Source organism: Anopheles merus, chromosome 3R (assembly GCF_017562075.2).
Source record: "Anopheles merus strain MAF chromosome 3R, AmerM5.1, whole genome shotgun sequence".
In the NCBI taxonomy this organism is placed as follows: Eukaryota; Metazoa; Arthropoda; class Insecta; order Diptera; family Culicidae; genus Anopheles; species Anopheles merus.
In genome coordinates, this window is record NC_054084.1 from 8120264 (window position 1) to 8138208 (window position 17945).

General features: G+C 45.8%; 1 protein-coding gene across 1 annotated transcript in view; it reads left to right on the plus strand.

The window, feature by feature from the left end:
- LOC121597016 overlaps positions 1–17945 on the plus strand; it is a 49870-nt gene that overhangs the window by 10992 nt on the left and 20933 nt on the right. The window contains exon 2 of the mRNA XM_041922475.1: positions 7434–7598. The gene's annotated coding sequence lies outside the window, so the exon portion shown is untranslated. The remainder of the gene's footprint in view (positions 1–7433; positions 7599–17945) is intronic.

The window sequence follows — 17945 nt, forward strand, 5'->3', positions numbered from 1 at the left end:
TGGGAGGCCGTTCGTTTCCGTGAAGTGTGCGCACTGCTAGTGAAAGATTGGATATTCATTTTTCATGTGCCATTAAGCGCTAGGAATACCGATGATATGGCACCCGGTAGAGAGGAGAGCGGCTGTATGGTACGCAGATTTGGATGGCAAAGTTTATCTTTTTGCGTGTATTTCTTCCCTCAATTTTTGCTGCTTAAAAGGCCGTATTCTTCGTTGCGTGGAGATGCGGTGGTGGAGATGCGTTTCCAATGTCTGCACGTAGGACTGTTCCCTCCAAGCTGCTGTTGGTAGATATATATATTTGCAAGGATATAGCCAATGTTGATGAAAAAGATGAGGATGATGATGATGATGATGTGGCTGCAGGCTATCAAATGGCACCGGCTGGCTGGCTTGGTTTGGTTTGTGCGTTGTGTTTTGCACCATAAACAGGTTCTGCATTATGCTTCGATGCGATGAGTGTTGTTGGAGCTGCAGTTAGGGAGATATGGATGTACGAGTAACAGGATGGTCGTAATTTCAGCTTATTTACGATGGGCCAGAAACTTGTTGCTGATGGGTTTTTGCCTTGGTTTGCACGCTAGGCATCAAATTGATGGAGTAGTCCCAGTAGTCTCTAGGGATCAACTAATCTCTCCGGAGAAGTGAATGAAAAAAGTCTGTACCAAAAAATATAGGACAGAGTGCTTTTAGAAACATTGCAATTGTATCTATTGCTATGAATGAATCATCATAAAGGGAAATCTTAATTCCTCCCTCAAATTTCACGCAAAAAACCTTTCAATCTATGTTTCTTTACACTTCCCCAATGTCCAAAAATAACACTGCGCGTGTACTATTGCCATTGAGGAAAGAATAAAATATGTTGATTTGAAAATTGGCTCCCAAACTTAAGACACCTACGATACAAAGCCATTTCAAGACAAAAGCTTCTCGAAAGGAAAAAGTTTCCTATCAAGGATTGCTTTGGATACGAATTTCTCCAAATAAAAACAACTCAAGAATAGAAGGTCCCTACTTTTCTGTAGTTTGTTATTGTAGGCTACAGCTGAAGCAACATCAAAATGGTGCGGACCACGCATCATAGCACTTTTTCTTCAAAGCTTCTTCAACGTATGTCATCCTGGAGGAATCTTGTTTTCCTGGAAGATGGAGCGCCAGCTCCAGCGATTTGGAAGCACCCCAAACGCGTGTTTGGGATGATTTTCCAATGTTTGCCTCTCGCTGACTTGTTTAGGCCTCGGCGCGCTTTAAATAATGGATCTAGGGCCGCCTCAGGCTTCACGGTAGAGTGCTCACTTCGATTTCTTTTCACTGTGCGGAACAACGGTAGCGCCCGGTTGAGTGACGGGAGCCCATTGACCGGAAAACTGAAGCGACGACATGTGTGTGTGTGTGTGTGTGTGTGTGTGTGTGAAGAAATGCGGGCAAGGCTCTACACGCGCCGCAGATGGAGACTTTTCAGCTTTTGCCTTTTTGGGTGGTTTGCGTGCAGTGAATTCCATTCCCCCCCCGCGGGAAGGTTACTACAGCGCCGGATACGTCTAAAGGGCTTTCCGCTGTCTTTCAGTAGTTGAGGAAATCTCATAGGCGTTGCCACACACGTCTACATCGCTTTTAGCTCTGTGATATTTAGCAAAGTCATTCTCCATATTGCGCACATACGGTGCTGTGCGCGCGTGTGTGTGTGAGTATGGTTTCTTTTCAACTGAACCCATATCCTGGTCGTAATCTTAAAGGATACGGAACAACCGAAGGGAATGAAGCTGTAAGCGCAGCGTTACGCAACGGAAGGTACGAACGAGATGCTGCTTAGCGGAATTAAGTTTTCATGTTCGAGATAAATTGATACTGACAGCACTAATTGTTTCGTAAATATGTACGGCCTTGCCGGGGGATCATGTGGTTGGTGGCGGTAGGCAATGTGAACAGTGCGGGGCCATTTCTTATTGTGCTAGCCTCGTGTGCCTCTACGGGTGCAGCAGAGACGTTGACGAAGGCGTCCAGCTGTCGCGCGTTGAAGAGGGTAGCGAGGGTCGACCTCCCGGCTGGTGGTGGGGTTCAATTTCACTAATCTATGTGTGTTGCGTTGCGCTTTTACGTGAAAGCCTATTTACATTAGCGCTTTGACGGATGGTTTTCGGTTTGACTTGGCACCGACTGACGGGAGGGCACACGGGTGCGCGAGGCGTCCTTTTTCACGCCCCGTGGAAATGGGAATAAATCATGAGCCGCTTCGGGCGCGATGTCGGAGCGTTAGATGGATGAGGTGAAATGGACGGACGGGCGGACGGCAGAGTAGTATTCATTGCCGGATCAAGCTCGGGTATGTATGTCAATGGGAGGCGAAATACGCCAGTCATCTAAACCGACCAAACCGACCGGTTGTAATCTCGTGATGTAGAGGATTCAATTGTCTTGATTCCGTATGTGTGTGTGTGTGAGTGTGACTTTTCTCTACCGCCCTTTGTTGCTCCGTCCGTACGGAATGGCGAGCAGTCTATGGGAGCAGTTGGTTTAGGTCCGCCGCTCAGATGACAGCTCTGGTGGAGCAAGTTTTAGTTGGGAGTGATTTAATTAATACCTAACTAAATCACTAGTCCAAATCTGAACGGTCATCTGCGAGTACTTGTCCGTCCGAGTCCTAGCTCGCCAAGTTGACAACGATCATGGGATGTAACGCCGGCTCCGAGCGCTCCTTCCATTTAGTATCCAATTAATTCTATTTTTCTCTCTCTCTCTCTCGCTTTAACCGTCCACAAATGAAATTGGAGTGGTAATGGTTGGGATTTTAGTTCTTTGATGTGATTTCTGCTATCACTTGCTACATTAGTCTTTCTTTTTGCACAATGATAATCAACTTCAGGGAAGCGTACAATACCAGCACTCTGGTCCATGATAATGCAAAGTGCTTTAGGGGAATGATAATAGGAGCAAAGAATGGATGAGGTTGCTGTGGACAACAGTGAAGAAAAGGTATAATGGACATGCACATGCTCGGCAGCTGGAATGTCTCATAGGCAATTGTGATAATGATTTGACGTCGCATGATGAACAAAAAACATTGTGTTTTCTTCATTGCATCACTTGTTATTACGGTATGAACAAGTCACTGTCCCCGATATTATTTGTCATCGTCAGATGGAATTGAAGAGGAAATGTAATGATACAATGGAATACATTGGAATAACTGAGGGCTTATCATAGATACAGACATAGTTATTTATTTATTTTATAACTTGCATGATACAGTTATGAAACTTGGTTCCAATGTTGTCTTTCATCTTCTAGTTTATTTTCTGTGAACTTAAAACTTTGAGATTTGAATCACTTTCTAAGAACATGTTCAGAAACATCTTTCAAAAAGCTTTCCCATAAACCATGAGTGTCTTGTGCTTTTGTTTGGCTACAATTTTCAATTCATCGCAAAAGTTTTTTTTCCAACAATTTATGGCATCAAACGATACTGTGTGCCCCACAGCGGGGCAGCTGCAGGCACCAAACAGCCCTGAGGTGCGGACGTGATTCATGATACAATTTTTGAACTTACCATCATCAATTCCATCCCGAACATGGTCCGGTTCCATAGTTCACCCTTTCGCTTGGCCCGGTGTGGCACACCGTTAACGATGAGTTGTTGAGTACGGGCTGCTGCTTGACTGTGCGTAAAGAGATATTACTTTCCTGCGGTTGGACACGGTGAGCCGAACTCAGGACAGGGCAGGGTAGCAAAGAAGCTCAATGAACCGGAACGAAGGTTGCGAGCGCAACGCGAGAAGTGCACCTCGAAGTCCTCCTTTTTCCCCGGACTCGTCATGCGTTTCGGAGCGTCCCGTTGGAGAAAAGTCATAAATGGAAAAAGTTTCCCATGTCTACAACACTCCACTCCCAAGAGTGGCGGGCGGTGCGCTTTTGAAGGAGTTGCCATCGATACAAGGTGAAGTGTGCACCGAATGCCCGGGTGCACCGGCAAGTCCAACATCGGTTGACCTCCGGTTTTGAGAGGGAGAGCTCCCGTATCTGTGATGGGAAGCGAGAACCCGGTTGAAACACTGCCGTCACCTGCTGCTGTCGCTGTGGGTGCTTGGGGAACCGTTCCTCATGCTGGTCTGACACATCTGAACGGCGTAGGTAGCATTGCTAAAGGCTTGGGAAGAATAAGTCATAGCTAGCAAGCAAATCGTAAATAATAATGCAACCCTGAAGTGAGAGAGCACTCAGCACCCGGTCAGCGTGGGGTAATGATTTTTAATATTTATACCACAGCTTCGAGTCACGCTGGACACCCCAGCAGAAGCAGGAAAGAAAGCAAAAGTTCCAGCCACAGCCAACCCTGGGCGCTTCCGGGCCAGGTCCGCACGTGAGCGAGTGTGCGTTGTGTAACGCCACAGTGCCTCCCCTATGCCCTGCGCTGCACTGCCTCGTTACACAGTGTAACGGGGCAATGATTTAAGATGAAAAGTTTTGCCAGCGGGCGAAAGACTTATGCCTGCCTGGAAGACGGAGGCATTCGCTCAGGTGAGCCCGTTGAATGGTGGTCGCGCCCGGCATAAAAGTTATGCGTCCTTATGAGATATGGGTGGGCTAGTGCATCGTGCGCCCACCGACGCATCCGGATGGAAATGGTCGTCGTGGAAGAGGAAAGCGGCAAAACACGACACGGAAGGAAAAGTTACCAGTTGCCGGAAAAAGGCGGGAAAGTTTCACAAGTTGAAAGGCGTGTGGCGATGGGGAAGAGACAGATGAGACAGGTTAGGTTTACGGTTAAGCCCCGATGTGGCAAATATTTGTGCCTCGCTTCACGGGAAACAAAAACTCTTCCCCGAAGTACGTTGTTTGTTGCAGTTTATGTCGCAGGAAGCGACGGTCGGTAAACATGTCTGGGCGTGTTGGGTTGGCCGGGTAAGGAGGAAGTTGTTTGCTGAATGCTAAATATGTCGTCCTCCCCGGCTGTGCTAAACTTCTCAGATTACTTTCAGATCATAACGATAATAATTACGATGAAGATCATGACGATGATAACGAGCCGTAGTTGACGATGATCTCGCACCATGGCGTTCTGTGTCGTTAAGCTACCTTTTAGTAGACAATTTGGACGACTTTTCCGTAGGTTTGGTAGGCGGTAGGTGCCATCTTCACTGACCGGAATATGGAAGAAAGGGCAGCAGCACACGCAAGGGAAAGGGCGCAGGGAAATCTGGCTTTTATGACCCAAATTGATGCTTTCCAGTTAATGAAAAGTCCAATATTGACTCTGGTGACAGCCGGCCGGCATGATGTTGCCGGCAATGTGCTGCCGTGTGGCTCGGTAAAGTGATGAGTAAACGTTGATGAGACAGTTGGGTTGCGTTGATGGATATACCTGCCGGAGCAAAAGGGGTATGGCGTGTGGATTTGGGCAAGGAAACCTTCTCTCTCAGCGACAACATGAACCATCTGCTGCGTGCAAACAGCACGCAAGCACAGGTAATGCTCATTATGTCCACAAGCACTGGACTGTGGTACTTCAGAAGCCCATTTCATCTCCATTGTGGGGCCGTTTCGGGTTGAGAACAAAGCGAACGAGGAATAATGATTTAATAAATGAAAATATCAACTTTACTGGAATTGCAATTGAAATTGGTAACGATGCGGCAACATTGGGCGTCTGTGGGTACATTGTAGGTATCAGTCGCAATTGTTCAAACCCTCTCTAGAAAAATGGCCCCATTTCCCGCCCATTGCAATATGCCAAAGTCCTTCAATCCTGTCCTGTTGAATTATTAATTTTTGCACCGCATTGAGCCTGTGTAGTATGAAAACACACACAGTTTAATTAAGCCGCGAGCAACGAGCATCGATTACAGGGGGAGCTTGGGAATTGTTTGGATGCTCGTAGCGTTGCAGCACGTTAAATGCAGCGCGCGCTGTAGGTAAATGATGCATTTTCATTGTTTGTGCAGGCAAGCACAGACCCCCCAGTACACAAATGGGGCGCAAAATGAATGATTAAAGGATGGAAGGGAAATCACTTTGTGTGTGCTGTAGCGGGAGCTTATGTTCGGCGTGGTTGGGGATTGGATGGAGAAAGGAGTGCGATAAAGAGCACGTTTATTTGTAATAAATGGCGGAAGGATATTGGTTCGGTTGAAGAAGATGGGCGAAAAATAATATGCTCGTTATGAATGGAAAACAAGATTTATAATGGCTTGGAGTTTAATATTGTATGTGATAGCGGGGGAACATGTTACGTGATAATTTTGGGGGAGTTTGACATGCTCGTAACGTGGTTTACATCATGTGAAGAGTGAAGTATTTTATTTAAAATAGATCTTGGAATAAAATTACTGGAGAGGCTATGGCAAAATAATGCATCAATTTAAACACAATGTTCAAAGTTCCATAAGAAGTATGTTTGATGTAAAACAACTTAGTGAAACCTTTTTCTGAAAATCTTTAAAACTTGTAACTTCAAACTCCGACAAAAACAGCAAAGGAACGATGAAAGATGATGAAACTCTTTCACTACAAACACGGCTGTTACGCATCCAGCCGAAAGGTCAGCCCATTTAAAAGTGTGGATGGGAAAATGCTTTCAAAACAAAGCCCTCTGTACAGCCATTAAAGTTTAAGTTCGCGCACGGCCATTGGGCAAATTTAACAGCCCCCGGGCACAGTGAAATCATAAACCCAGCCGGGAAGTCACTTTGCGGAAACCGAACGGGAACCGGTCCGCGATCATAATCTTTAATCCATTAGCTTCCGTGTTTCCAGCAGAAGCTTTGCTCTACCCGTTTTGGCAGCCAAGTTTTCTTCTGCTGGCCATCACCCTCTCCGGTATAAAAACCACTCTTCAACATTGACTGGCGTCCGTTTTGCTGCTTCCGAGCGACACGTCGCTGCCCGGCAGGGACAGGTTTCGGTGGTCCGGAGGTGTTCGCCAAAATGACATCATAAAAAAGTCACAACCAATCCACTTTCTCCCGGAAACTAGTGAAGCGTGCAAGGAAAGTCGCGCGCGTGTGGAAGGCGAGAAAAATGTGTAGCCAGCTTCCGGGGGCTGAATTTCGAACCGGAGCGAGAGAGCGTGCGACATGTGCATGTGCGCTGATTTTTATTCTCGGAAGAACAGGGTGCTCACACATGAAAATGGTGTTCTTACCAAAAAAAAAAAAAAAAAAAGGAACTCTCCAGCCCGGACAGACTTGGAGCTAGTAGTAGACAGAGCATTGGACTAGAAAGGAAGGGAGAAAAAAGACTGCGAAACCATCCACTTGGCTATATCCACTTGAATGATCAGATTTAGAGCACACAGCATTCCTTCCGGGAAGCTGAAGAAGCGCCAAGGAGACTCGCTACGCCACAAGGATGCAACAGCGGAAAAGCTTCCGAGATAAAATCGCGTGGAAAATAAACTTTGACTTATGAGTTTCATGTTCATCCTATTTTTGCAGCGCGCGTTCGGTTGCAGCGCAGTCAGCTAGAGAGCCGGAGATCCAGACAGAAAAGAAGCGGTTTGTGGTTACGGAAAATAGCAGAAGAAAGAGCAGAGCAACATCCACTCGCCAAAATTTGGGCAGTACGTTCCAGCGAGGAAAGGCACCGTCCGGTGCTGGAAGGTAAGACAGTTTAGTGAATAATGCTGGCAGCCCGGTTTAGCGAGCGATGAGGCACGCAAAAACTTTTACAACCCCACCGCACTGATTACAGCATGTAGCCTCTTTTGCTTGGTGCTCGTTTTAAATACAGTGAGCGTAAGAGCGCACTCGTGGTGGAGTAAGGGAGGAGACGCGTAAGAATAGACACCAAAAGGATGGTGTGTCCCTTTCTTCCGACGGTTGGTTGTAGTTTCCCCGTATTGCTCGGCACAGCGTTTCCCCGAGCCGGCGCTGTTTTGGGTCCAAGCGATGGGAGTTTTTGGGCCGGCGATAACTAAAAACTTTGCCCCGTTACTTAAGCCATGGGTCGATGGGTGTGTGGTGGGGTCCCTCGGCGTGAAGCGCACTTAATCTCGGGTGGAGCGAGCGAGCGAGCGTGCGGCGAAGCGCAGAGTATGCAAATAAATTAATTAATTTGTGTACGCTAACATGGTAGCTAATTTATCGCAGACGCGCGTGCATTTGCGTCGTGTGGAGGGATTAGGAGCCGTGGGGCCGGAATAGGAGAATCTGTTGCAGTTTTATGGGGCCACAGTGTGTGCCGGAAAAGTGCAATTGCAAATTTAGTTGCTGGTGTGCAAGTTTAATTTGGGATGTTTTAATTTCAAAAATCAATATCACGAGCAATAATAGCTTTTCGTCTTTTTAGTGCTGTCCATAAATATGTATTGGATTACAAAACTTTTGTCACATACTGTAGGAAAAACTCACTGAGATGAGTTTTTCACTTTGCACTCAACGCTCTGCTGCAAGCGTATGTACGACAGGCTCTTCTACCATGCAGCCCGGCAAAAGCCGATTATTCAACGTTCGTTACAATATTTGTAATACATTTCCCTCGGCCACGGGCAGCAAGACACACCGCTGCTGCTAGTGGGAGTAAGCTCGTAATCACTTGCCAAAAAGTAGATAAGTAAGTGGATTGGGTTTAAAAATTCAATTACGCCACTACGATGGGGTGTGATTTCCTCCAGGGAGTGTCCCTTCTACTCCCACAGGAGCCCTCCGGATGCAAAAGGGTCATGCAAACACCGAGTGACACAGGGAGGAAAAAAAGGAAGATATCATTTGTCCCTGTGTGTGTTGTTTTCCCTGCTTATCACGCCGGTGGCCCACCCGTTTCGCCACCGCGATGACACTTGACACGTGTGGTTGTGAATTAAAAACAAATTTGCAGCTCCCTGCGTTCTTTCGCTGGCATCGAGGGCGACACACTCCTTCTACCCCGTGACACCATAAATTATCGATGCAAACAAAGTTTCGAATTCGTTGCGCGTTTGCGTAAAGAAAAAGCGGCAGCAAGGCATGGCATGAAGATGCTGTGAACGTTTTCGGTAGGATTTACTGCTAAGCGAGGCTCCCTTTTTTGTTTTGCTAGCATTGCTCCGTGCCTTCAAATCATGCCTTTCGTCAGGCCTTGCTCAAATAGGATCGAAACGAAAAATCACCCTCCGTTTCGATGAGGAGGCTTCTGTCTGCCTACGCGGGCACAATTTCCCTGCCAGCCAATCTTTATCAAATTATCTGCGCCAATAAAAAAAAGCGGAAAATAAAATGGAGAGAAGAAAAACAGATAAAACCATCGCATGCGAAGAATAAATCTGTAGCAGCGTCGAGTGAGATACGCTGTTAGGGGTACGGTCTGGAATGGGAATGGGCCGTGTATTAGGGATTTGTAGAGGGGTTTTTATTTCGATCTGCTCTGTGCCGTAGCGTAGTAGGCGCACGATTAGGAACGAAACAACAAAAAGCAAAGAGCACTTTCACCGCGCAATGTGACGTGACGTACTTGAGCGCTCGGGAGTACACCGACGGAGCGGCGTTATAGCGCGGAGCGATGGCAAATAGGCTCGCGATTCTATGCCGTGGGGCAGAGTAGACCAAACAAAAAAAAGTACAAAAGTTTTGTCGTCATATTTCCCCAACGGTTAGATTTGCGTCGCGTTGTAATGGTATCGTGCTACTGCAATCAATAGCTGTTTATAACTTTCCTACTTTCACCCAGGGCGTGCGGAAGATATGCACGTTCGTGACGTTTTGCTTTCGTTCGCAGCATAGAGGGATGGTGAAAAATTGTGTCAACGCTTTGATTTGGAAGGGGGGAAGGAAAGTATGAAGCAAGCGGATGAGAGAGGAAAAATGAAAATAAAACAGCTCAATATTTGAAGTGTTTTATGGGTAGATATGGATTTGAACGGGGGGGGTTTTATAAGGTTGTTCGAAAGGTTAAGACTCTTGAAAACGGAATGGTAAGAGTTTAGAGGAAATCGATCGTCTATTGTTATGTAAAATCGTGCGCTTTATATATGCACATGAATTTATTGATAGTTAATCAGTATTTTAATAAATGTGGTAAATATGATTTGAAATGAATTAAAAAAATCAATATAACACGTAATTGAGCGTAGAATAATGAAAAGTTAAACCCGCTATTTACGTGGATTTATTGATTTTCCGTCAAAACTGTACCCATGTCATAAGTTTTTTTTTTCAATTTGTGAAACAGAAAAAAAGAATTAAAGCAATGAAGATTCTTTATGAATATCATTTTGTAACACCCGCACCATCCGTGAATCATGTTGACGCCCTCCTCGACAGTGCGAATGAAAAATAGAGGGAAAAATAGCTAAAACATAGTGAAAGGCAAAATGACGCTCTTTGTCTTTGGGTTATCCGCAGCGCTTTCGCGTTCCTTCCCACCCTGCACTGTCTAGGACAATGTATATGGAATTTCTTTCCAGTGTAATAAAAATAAATCGTCACAAACCAACCGCCCGGCTTGGTGGTGAAGTATCCAACGTTGCCAGTGGCACGAACTGGACCGAAGAATGAGTGGGGATGGCGGGGACACAACTTTTCCGATAAATCGCTTTCCCGCTTTTCATCAATACACATTTCTTGCGCCTGAACGCGCCTGAACGCCGTTGGTCCGACCGCCGAGGCGAAGGGGTCTGGAAATCTCCGGAACAACGGAGGGCGGCAGGACGTTTGGAATAAAAAGTCACGCTGGCAAGGCAAAAGGGTATGGGGGATTTACGTTTTGTGACGATGGAGACGATTGTTTTTTTCTTCTCTTTCTTTTTCGTTCTTCTTGTTATTGTCAAGAATGCTCTATTGCATGGGAAGGAATCGTTCGGAACGCACACACAGCGAGAGGGGCGCACACTGCGAAAGGTAATAGATTATGCACGATTCTGCCCTTGTCCTTGTCAATGCGTTACGCGACAGGGACACGGGGAATGAATAATTTTTGGAATGGAGCTGACGGAAGAAAAAGGAAAAATGGAACAAATACAAATCGCATACTTCCGCCAATCCAATGGTGGTGGTGGAAATTCGTTATCCAGGAGTGTTGAGCCGGATGGGGGGGAGATATTGTTTGGTGGCTATTTTTCAGGTTTGGGTTCGGCAGTGGGTGACGAAATCATATTTTGGCTCCTGCTCCGGTGCGTATCGCATCGCGGCGCATGATTTATGTGGGCGATGAATCGGCTTTTCCGGGGCAAAGAATGTTTGCATTGTTTGGGAGCGGTGTGCCGTAGCGTCGCAGGAAAAAATACTTCTGCTTGTGCCGATATTCGATGGCACTCGGTGTGAAGAAAATATTTTAATTGGCATTCTTTGATATTGTTGTTGCCCGCTTGTGAAATGCTATGCAGTGTTTGAGACATGTTGTAAAAATATGAAACTTCTCTAAAGAATAAACTGCCGCGCACGTTATGGAGACGCCCAGCTTCTCACGACAAATGTTAAAAACCAGTTAAAAAAAAAAAAAAAAAACCTTGAAACATATTCTAAAAGTGTGATATTTTTCAGCTTCAAATTAAGATTTGAAAGTTACATTTGATAAGATTCTTCATTGTTTAAAAAAGATATAACAAATGTTTAAAAATCCATCTTTTATTGTGATTGCATACATTCAGGCGCTTAAATTCACGTTGATTCTAAGCAAACGGAGGCGTGTGTTTCGGAACGTACTTTGCTACAAGAAAGCCTGTACCAAAACCCCCGCACGCACGTGTATTGCCAGGCAACAGAGTAAAGTTAAATTTGCGCATCAAGAAACAGCATAACGAGAGCGTACTTGCCACGTTTTCCGGCCGAACTTTGAACGACTGTTGGGAAAGCTGTTGAGCTGTTTTGCGCATTGCCTCTTTGGGATTGCACTTTTAGGCAATTTTTCTTGCCGGCTGTGCCTGGTTTCGGTATGCCATTTGGAACTTTTCCACTCAACGGAACGCATCTTACGGGCGCGAGGCTGCGAAAGTTGAGCCGAAGCGTTATGACGACTTTGGGTGTGAGCTAGATTTAACCGAAAATAGGGAAAACATCAAAGCACGACGAAGAAGCGGGCTGTTTGAGAAGGGATGCGGTAACGGCGTCGTTCTTTGAGCAAAAGTCGTAAAGTTGTTCTTTGCTGAAATGTAACAAAATTGCCTCCTGTTGCTGTACCTAGGGCAGTTTGGGTAGGCCTTTTTTTTGCAAAACGTAAACTTTATCGACACCATTCAAATGTAGGTATGATATGATGGTATGTGTGTAGAGCTTTTACCTCGTATGTTAACTGTTGCGTCATGCGCGAGTTGTCAGCGATGAATAGAATAACGTCAGAGAGAGAGGCGAGCAACCACTTTTTCTGGCTTGCTACATTTACCATACAACGTCGAGAGTATGTTTTAGCGCTTTGTGAAACGGTACCCACCCCCCACCACCCGTTGCAAAATGGTTGCATCAAAAGCACCCGGTTTAAAGATAAGTTCGGTAAACACCCGAACAATGGTGGTCTTTTGTTTACGATAAACAATAAACTACCTCGGCCCTCTTCCCAGCGGGTAGGCGGCTCTTACGGGTAGGCGGCTCACAACGGATTCCGTTTATCCCCTTTTGTGGTTCGTTATTAACGGGCCGCCCCAGACAACATAGGTGATAAGCGCCGGTATGACAGCAGCGGGATCGGCATGATGAAAGCCAAATAAGCACTTGATCCTCTCGGTTGCACATGATGCACACGCTCTGCCCTGGCAGAAGTTGATTACGAGGCGGCGCATCATCATCGTCATCACCGTCATCCCCGGCTACGGGCGGTGGGTGGGTGCAGTGAAGCTTGGCACGATGTGCCGGTGCTCATTCCGACGTAATCACAGCCAGGCAAAATGGCTGTGCATGTGTGTGTATGTGTGTGCATGAGAGGCTGTGTTCTCCGTGTGGCAAAGTGTGCGAAAGCGTTTACCTCTTTTAATCCACTTACCGGCAAGTAAGCGTAGATAATTATAATTATCATCCCGCTTTATTTACATTCTACTCATTGACACACATTATCTGCATCGGATCCGGTACCATTTGAAGTGTGCCTATGTGTGTGTGCGTGTGTATGCTCTTGAACGGTGCAGCAGGCTTTGGCGGGAAGAAGCAATCCATTGAAGATGGGCAATTCGTCTGCAGCATCGGGCCGTCTGCCGCAAGGTAAGGGCTTTTGATTCAATTAGAATTGCAAGGCAATGGGAATTAAATTTTGGGTTCTGCCATTGCGTCCCGGAGCTCTCTTTAATCAGACCGTTGGAACAGCCGGGATGACAATGGAAACGACATTGTTTGGGTGCTATTTGCAGCCAGGACAAGTGAATGGGCCAAATTGGAGCCTGAGGGAGGACGCGATTGTGTGCCGGAAAGGGTTGGAGGTTTATTGGAGCATGGTCCTGGGCAAGAAATTGCCTTCATCACGTATGAGATTTAATTGAGATGTATTGAAGAAGGACCGGGAACGATGCAGAGCACCGGCAATCGTACCGTAGGGACTTTTAATCCTCTGCTGTAAAGGAGAAAGTGAGCTGGAAGGTAGTTTTCACGTTTTTGTAATCCCCATGTTCGACTTGGAGTTGCTGGTCGTTGCGGAAGGACTGTGCTGCCATTGTGGTCGTACGGAAAAGATACACACACACACACACACACACACACACACACACACACACACACACACACACACACACACACACACAACACACACACACACACACACACACACACACACACACACACACACACACACACACACACACACACACACACACACACACACACACACACACACACACACACACACACACACACACTTACAAACCTCTCAACCAGCTCTTAACTTTCGATCTACGACTAACGAGCTTGGTAAGCTGCTGCGGGAGGAGGACGAAAGAGATCCTGAAACAAATCGGTGAAGTTTGAAGAAGAGTAAGTATCAGCCGAGCGCTCCCGAAGAAGCGTGTGGACCTTGTTGTGGTACTTACGATGTTGGTGGGAACGGGGAGTAGGGGGCATTGAATGCTGGCAGCTCATTTATTATCGACGCACACAATGAGTTTCTAGCCGGCATCCCCAGATCACGCTTTAAGGTGCAGGAGACTGTAATTAATAATTGCTTCACACAAAAGCCCCCGTCCGCTTGGTGCGAGGTTCGGTCTTGTGGTGCTGAAGACGGTGCTCAAAATATTGGGATGAAACAGTCGATGGGAGGTTAGGGTGTATTTGGATGTTTGAGAAATGATTTAAGTACCATTTGGTAGGGCTGCGGCAAGACACAGAGCGACACAGTGGATGAATGTCTGATGTCGTGCGGGACATATTGATTCTGTGCTTCGGTAGTTCGGCGAAATCCGACAGGTGTGGTCGTGACACAAATATTGTCTCTTTGGCTGATTTAATGGACTGTGCATTGAGTTAGTTTGTAGCTATAGCTACTTCAGTTACATAGATCCTACACTTCATCGTGTGAAGTGGGAGCTTAAACGAGAGCTTCCTGGACACACGACACAATGCGCTACAGTAAGACTTACGACTTCCCCATCAAGCTGCTAGAGCATGACATTGGCTCACTGTGCAGAGCAAGTCCGGTTGTTAAAGGAGGAAAGGACAGTTTTACAGCCCGTATGAGTACCCCAGTGATGAGTGTGCGTTGAAATGAAGCGATAATTAATGAACGACTTAAACGGGACAACCGCTGCCAATAGATGTGCAATTAAGGCTCGCTTAATGTCCCAGCATGCCCTCGGCGCGGCAGTGTCGCTCTTCGTTATTTATATTACTTTAAAATGCGAAGCGAATAAAAGAAAATCCTCACTTTGCGAAGCTAAATTGAAAGGCTATTATTTATGACCGTTTGTGTGTTTGTGTGCGGCGACAGTACTTTACGGGGCGCCCGCTAGACTTAGGACACTGGTCCGGCTGCGCTTTGCAAGCACCATCGACTCGAGTGCTCTCGAGTGTCCATGTGTCCTGGCGATTATTTACTATCGGTAGCGCGGTGTTTCGCTTCGTCTGCGACGCTATTTCGCATACAATTACCAGACCCCACCAGCCCATTAATTCATCATAATTGCTCCCGGGAAACCTGAGGATGCATCTAATTACAGTGGAAGCCCTTTCTGTGGGTCGCGCCCTTCTCGTGGTGGCTCGGGTTGGGTGAAGTACCTTTTTTTACGCCGAAGGTTTACTGTTTTGTAACAGTGAAACATGACCAACCATAAAATCACGTCCGAGCGATAAATATCGTCGCTTAATTTTGAGCCCAGCGCAACGTGGAAGCGCAACCCTGCTGAGATGGCCTTGGCTGTGTGGTGGGTTGGAGGTTATTACGATTCATTTGGTACTATCGTTAATATTTGGTTGGTGGTGGTTCCTGTTTCCCCGGAAGTGAACCTCTGTTCAGCTAGCAAAATCTCACGGGAATGGCGATGAACAATTTTGCTATTTTAAAATTACGTTGATGAAAAGCTTATCAAATAGCTTTTCTAGCCGACTGCAACTGTGTCGGCAAGATGGGCAAAGAGAATCTGTAACCGTGGTTAAACGCATTGTCCAAATGCGCATCACAATCTTTTCCTTTTCGATTCATTTTTCTGGGCAAAAAAAGAATGAAAGCTCCTGCGAATTGGCGTGTGGAATTTTAATAAATATTACAATGACACCTAACAAAAAAGGTAAAAGAATCCATTGCTGCAGGCTGTGTGTGCGTGGATCTGTACGAAGCGGGAACCATGAAGGAGGCTGCGATGATGCTGGCAATTAATTACATTGCATGAATATAATCTGCTGCGCGTTTTTTACTTGCTCGCATCCAAACGGGACGCCCCATTGTTGGATGATAATGCGGGCTGGGAACTACGAGCTGCGTCCGCGATTTGAAGCCTTTTATTTCGGTTGTCTTTCTTTCGGGCAGGAGCCGCTTGTGATTGTTTGTCCTTTTGAGGTTTGGGATTGGTGTGGTTTTTTTTTTGGCGTGCAAATTTTACGCTTTGTGGCAGCATCGTTTTGTTGCGTGTGCCGACGTTTTGCCGCGCTGTTATTATATTAACTTTAATCTCGTTTAATGTAACCGGCTGGGAACGCGAGCAAGTGGAGCTGCTTTTTTGTTAAATTTAATTGTGCTAAACTGGCAATTATCATTAGCGGAATGAGACCGCACATAACGAGTGATGTAATAATAGTGAGCGATAATTTTCCGATGATATTTTTCAACGCCGGGTGGTTTTTTTTTTCTGCCACATCACGCCTAGAACGGGACGCCTGGAACGCCTGAAGGTATGCAATCCGTGGGGCGAAGGAAATTTATTTTATGCATAATCATAATTCATTTTTCACGCGAGCTCTCTCTCTCACACACACACACACCGCCTTGTACACGTCTTTCAGTGGGCGCCTTCAGTACACTGGTGGAAATCGACCGTAATCAGTTCGCTCGGCGGTATGGTCCGGACACAAAAAAGGCAGGCTCTCCCGCACCAGTGTTAGACCCGAAAGGAGAGTAATGGTGCTGATTGTTATTATGATGATGATGAACGTTAATAACGTTCGCGACCGATGGTGGCAAATGGTGAGGATGCAGCTTTTTTTTATGTGTCGCTGTTGTTGGTTCCCTCATTTTCTGCCTTCGTTGTGTTCGAAATTTGTTCGACCACAGCCTAAGAGGATTGCCAACCAGCTACCAAAAATACTACCAAAATAAAAAAAAGGGAAAGGAAGACGAGCACATTATGCGAAGAATTAGCAGCAGCGGGACAGTCCCGAGATTCTCCTTCCTGAAGCTGATGGAAAGGTAGCGAAAAAAAGGACACCAAACCCCACGAGAAAAGCGCCTCATGGTTGGGTGCGGCTGGTTTTTTTCCTTTAACGCCAGTCTCCGTCAGGTGATGCCGTCTCGAGGGATCTTACGACTGGGGAAAAAAAGGGAGAAATCCTTGCCGGAAATTGGTGCCCTACCTCTTTGGGCGGGAAACAAATGGATCCGTTTCCTGCTTTCGGTTGCTGTTCGGTTTTTGTATAATTTCTTGCACGCCTTTTCGTACTCGTGGCGGATCCTTTTTCCTGCCGCGCACTCTGCTGGTAATGATGATCGGTGGGAGGGGAGGGAGGGAAATGTTTTGACCAGAGTGTATGTTTTTTTTTCGTTACCTACACTACCCTTGCTCCCTTTTCAGTCAGTCGTAATGAAATTGATATTAATTATGTTAGGATTACGAAAATTGAAATCACCCAATCCAGTTGAATGCTCGAGGGGGGACGATGCAGGAAGGATGTGAAAGTTAGGGTGTACGCGCAAGAAGAAAGAGATAATTTTCTTGGTTTTTGTCCTTGCTACGAAAGTAGAGGAAGGTGGAAGGTATTTGAATATAAATGAGCTGTGTCACAATGTTCGTAATATTTGTAATTTAATATGTTCCTTAAATAGTTAATACTTAATTTGGTCCTGAAATTCACTATGAAAAAGCAAACCAGAAATAAGGTTTAGTTGAGTGTTTAATAAAATAATTAGGTTAAAACATATCTGAGCATTTAAGCATAGTTAACAGATTTGTTTAATAGCAAAATGGATACTGTTTTGTACATTTTATACTCCTAAAAGTATGCAATCTGCCGCACAAATCATTTGTTTCTTAAAATTTTTAAACATAACATTTGGTTACTAGTATCTCCCAATATTAAATCCTATGATTTGAGTATAAAAACGAGAAACTGTCTTTGTCCTCGTGGTAGAGCGTTATTGAGCTCAACCGGAAGCACTAAGACTCCGCCCATTCGAAGCTCCGTTTGAAGTGTTGTCCTATTTCCGGGATTAAACGCTTCATCACCTCTGAATCGACAAACTGGGATATAAAGTGCTGCCAAACGCCAGTACACCTCATCATTTTATGTTCCAAATTGTTTTCAGTACGATAAAGATAAACTGTTGCAGGTGATTAAACTGTAATAAATGCGCCACGCGTATATATGAACACCTTCCGGGAGCTGCTACTGCCTTTAGTAAAACCGCAAGTTTCG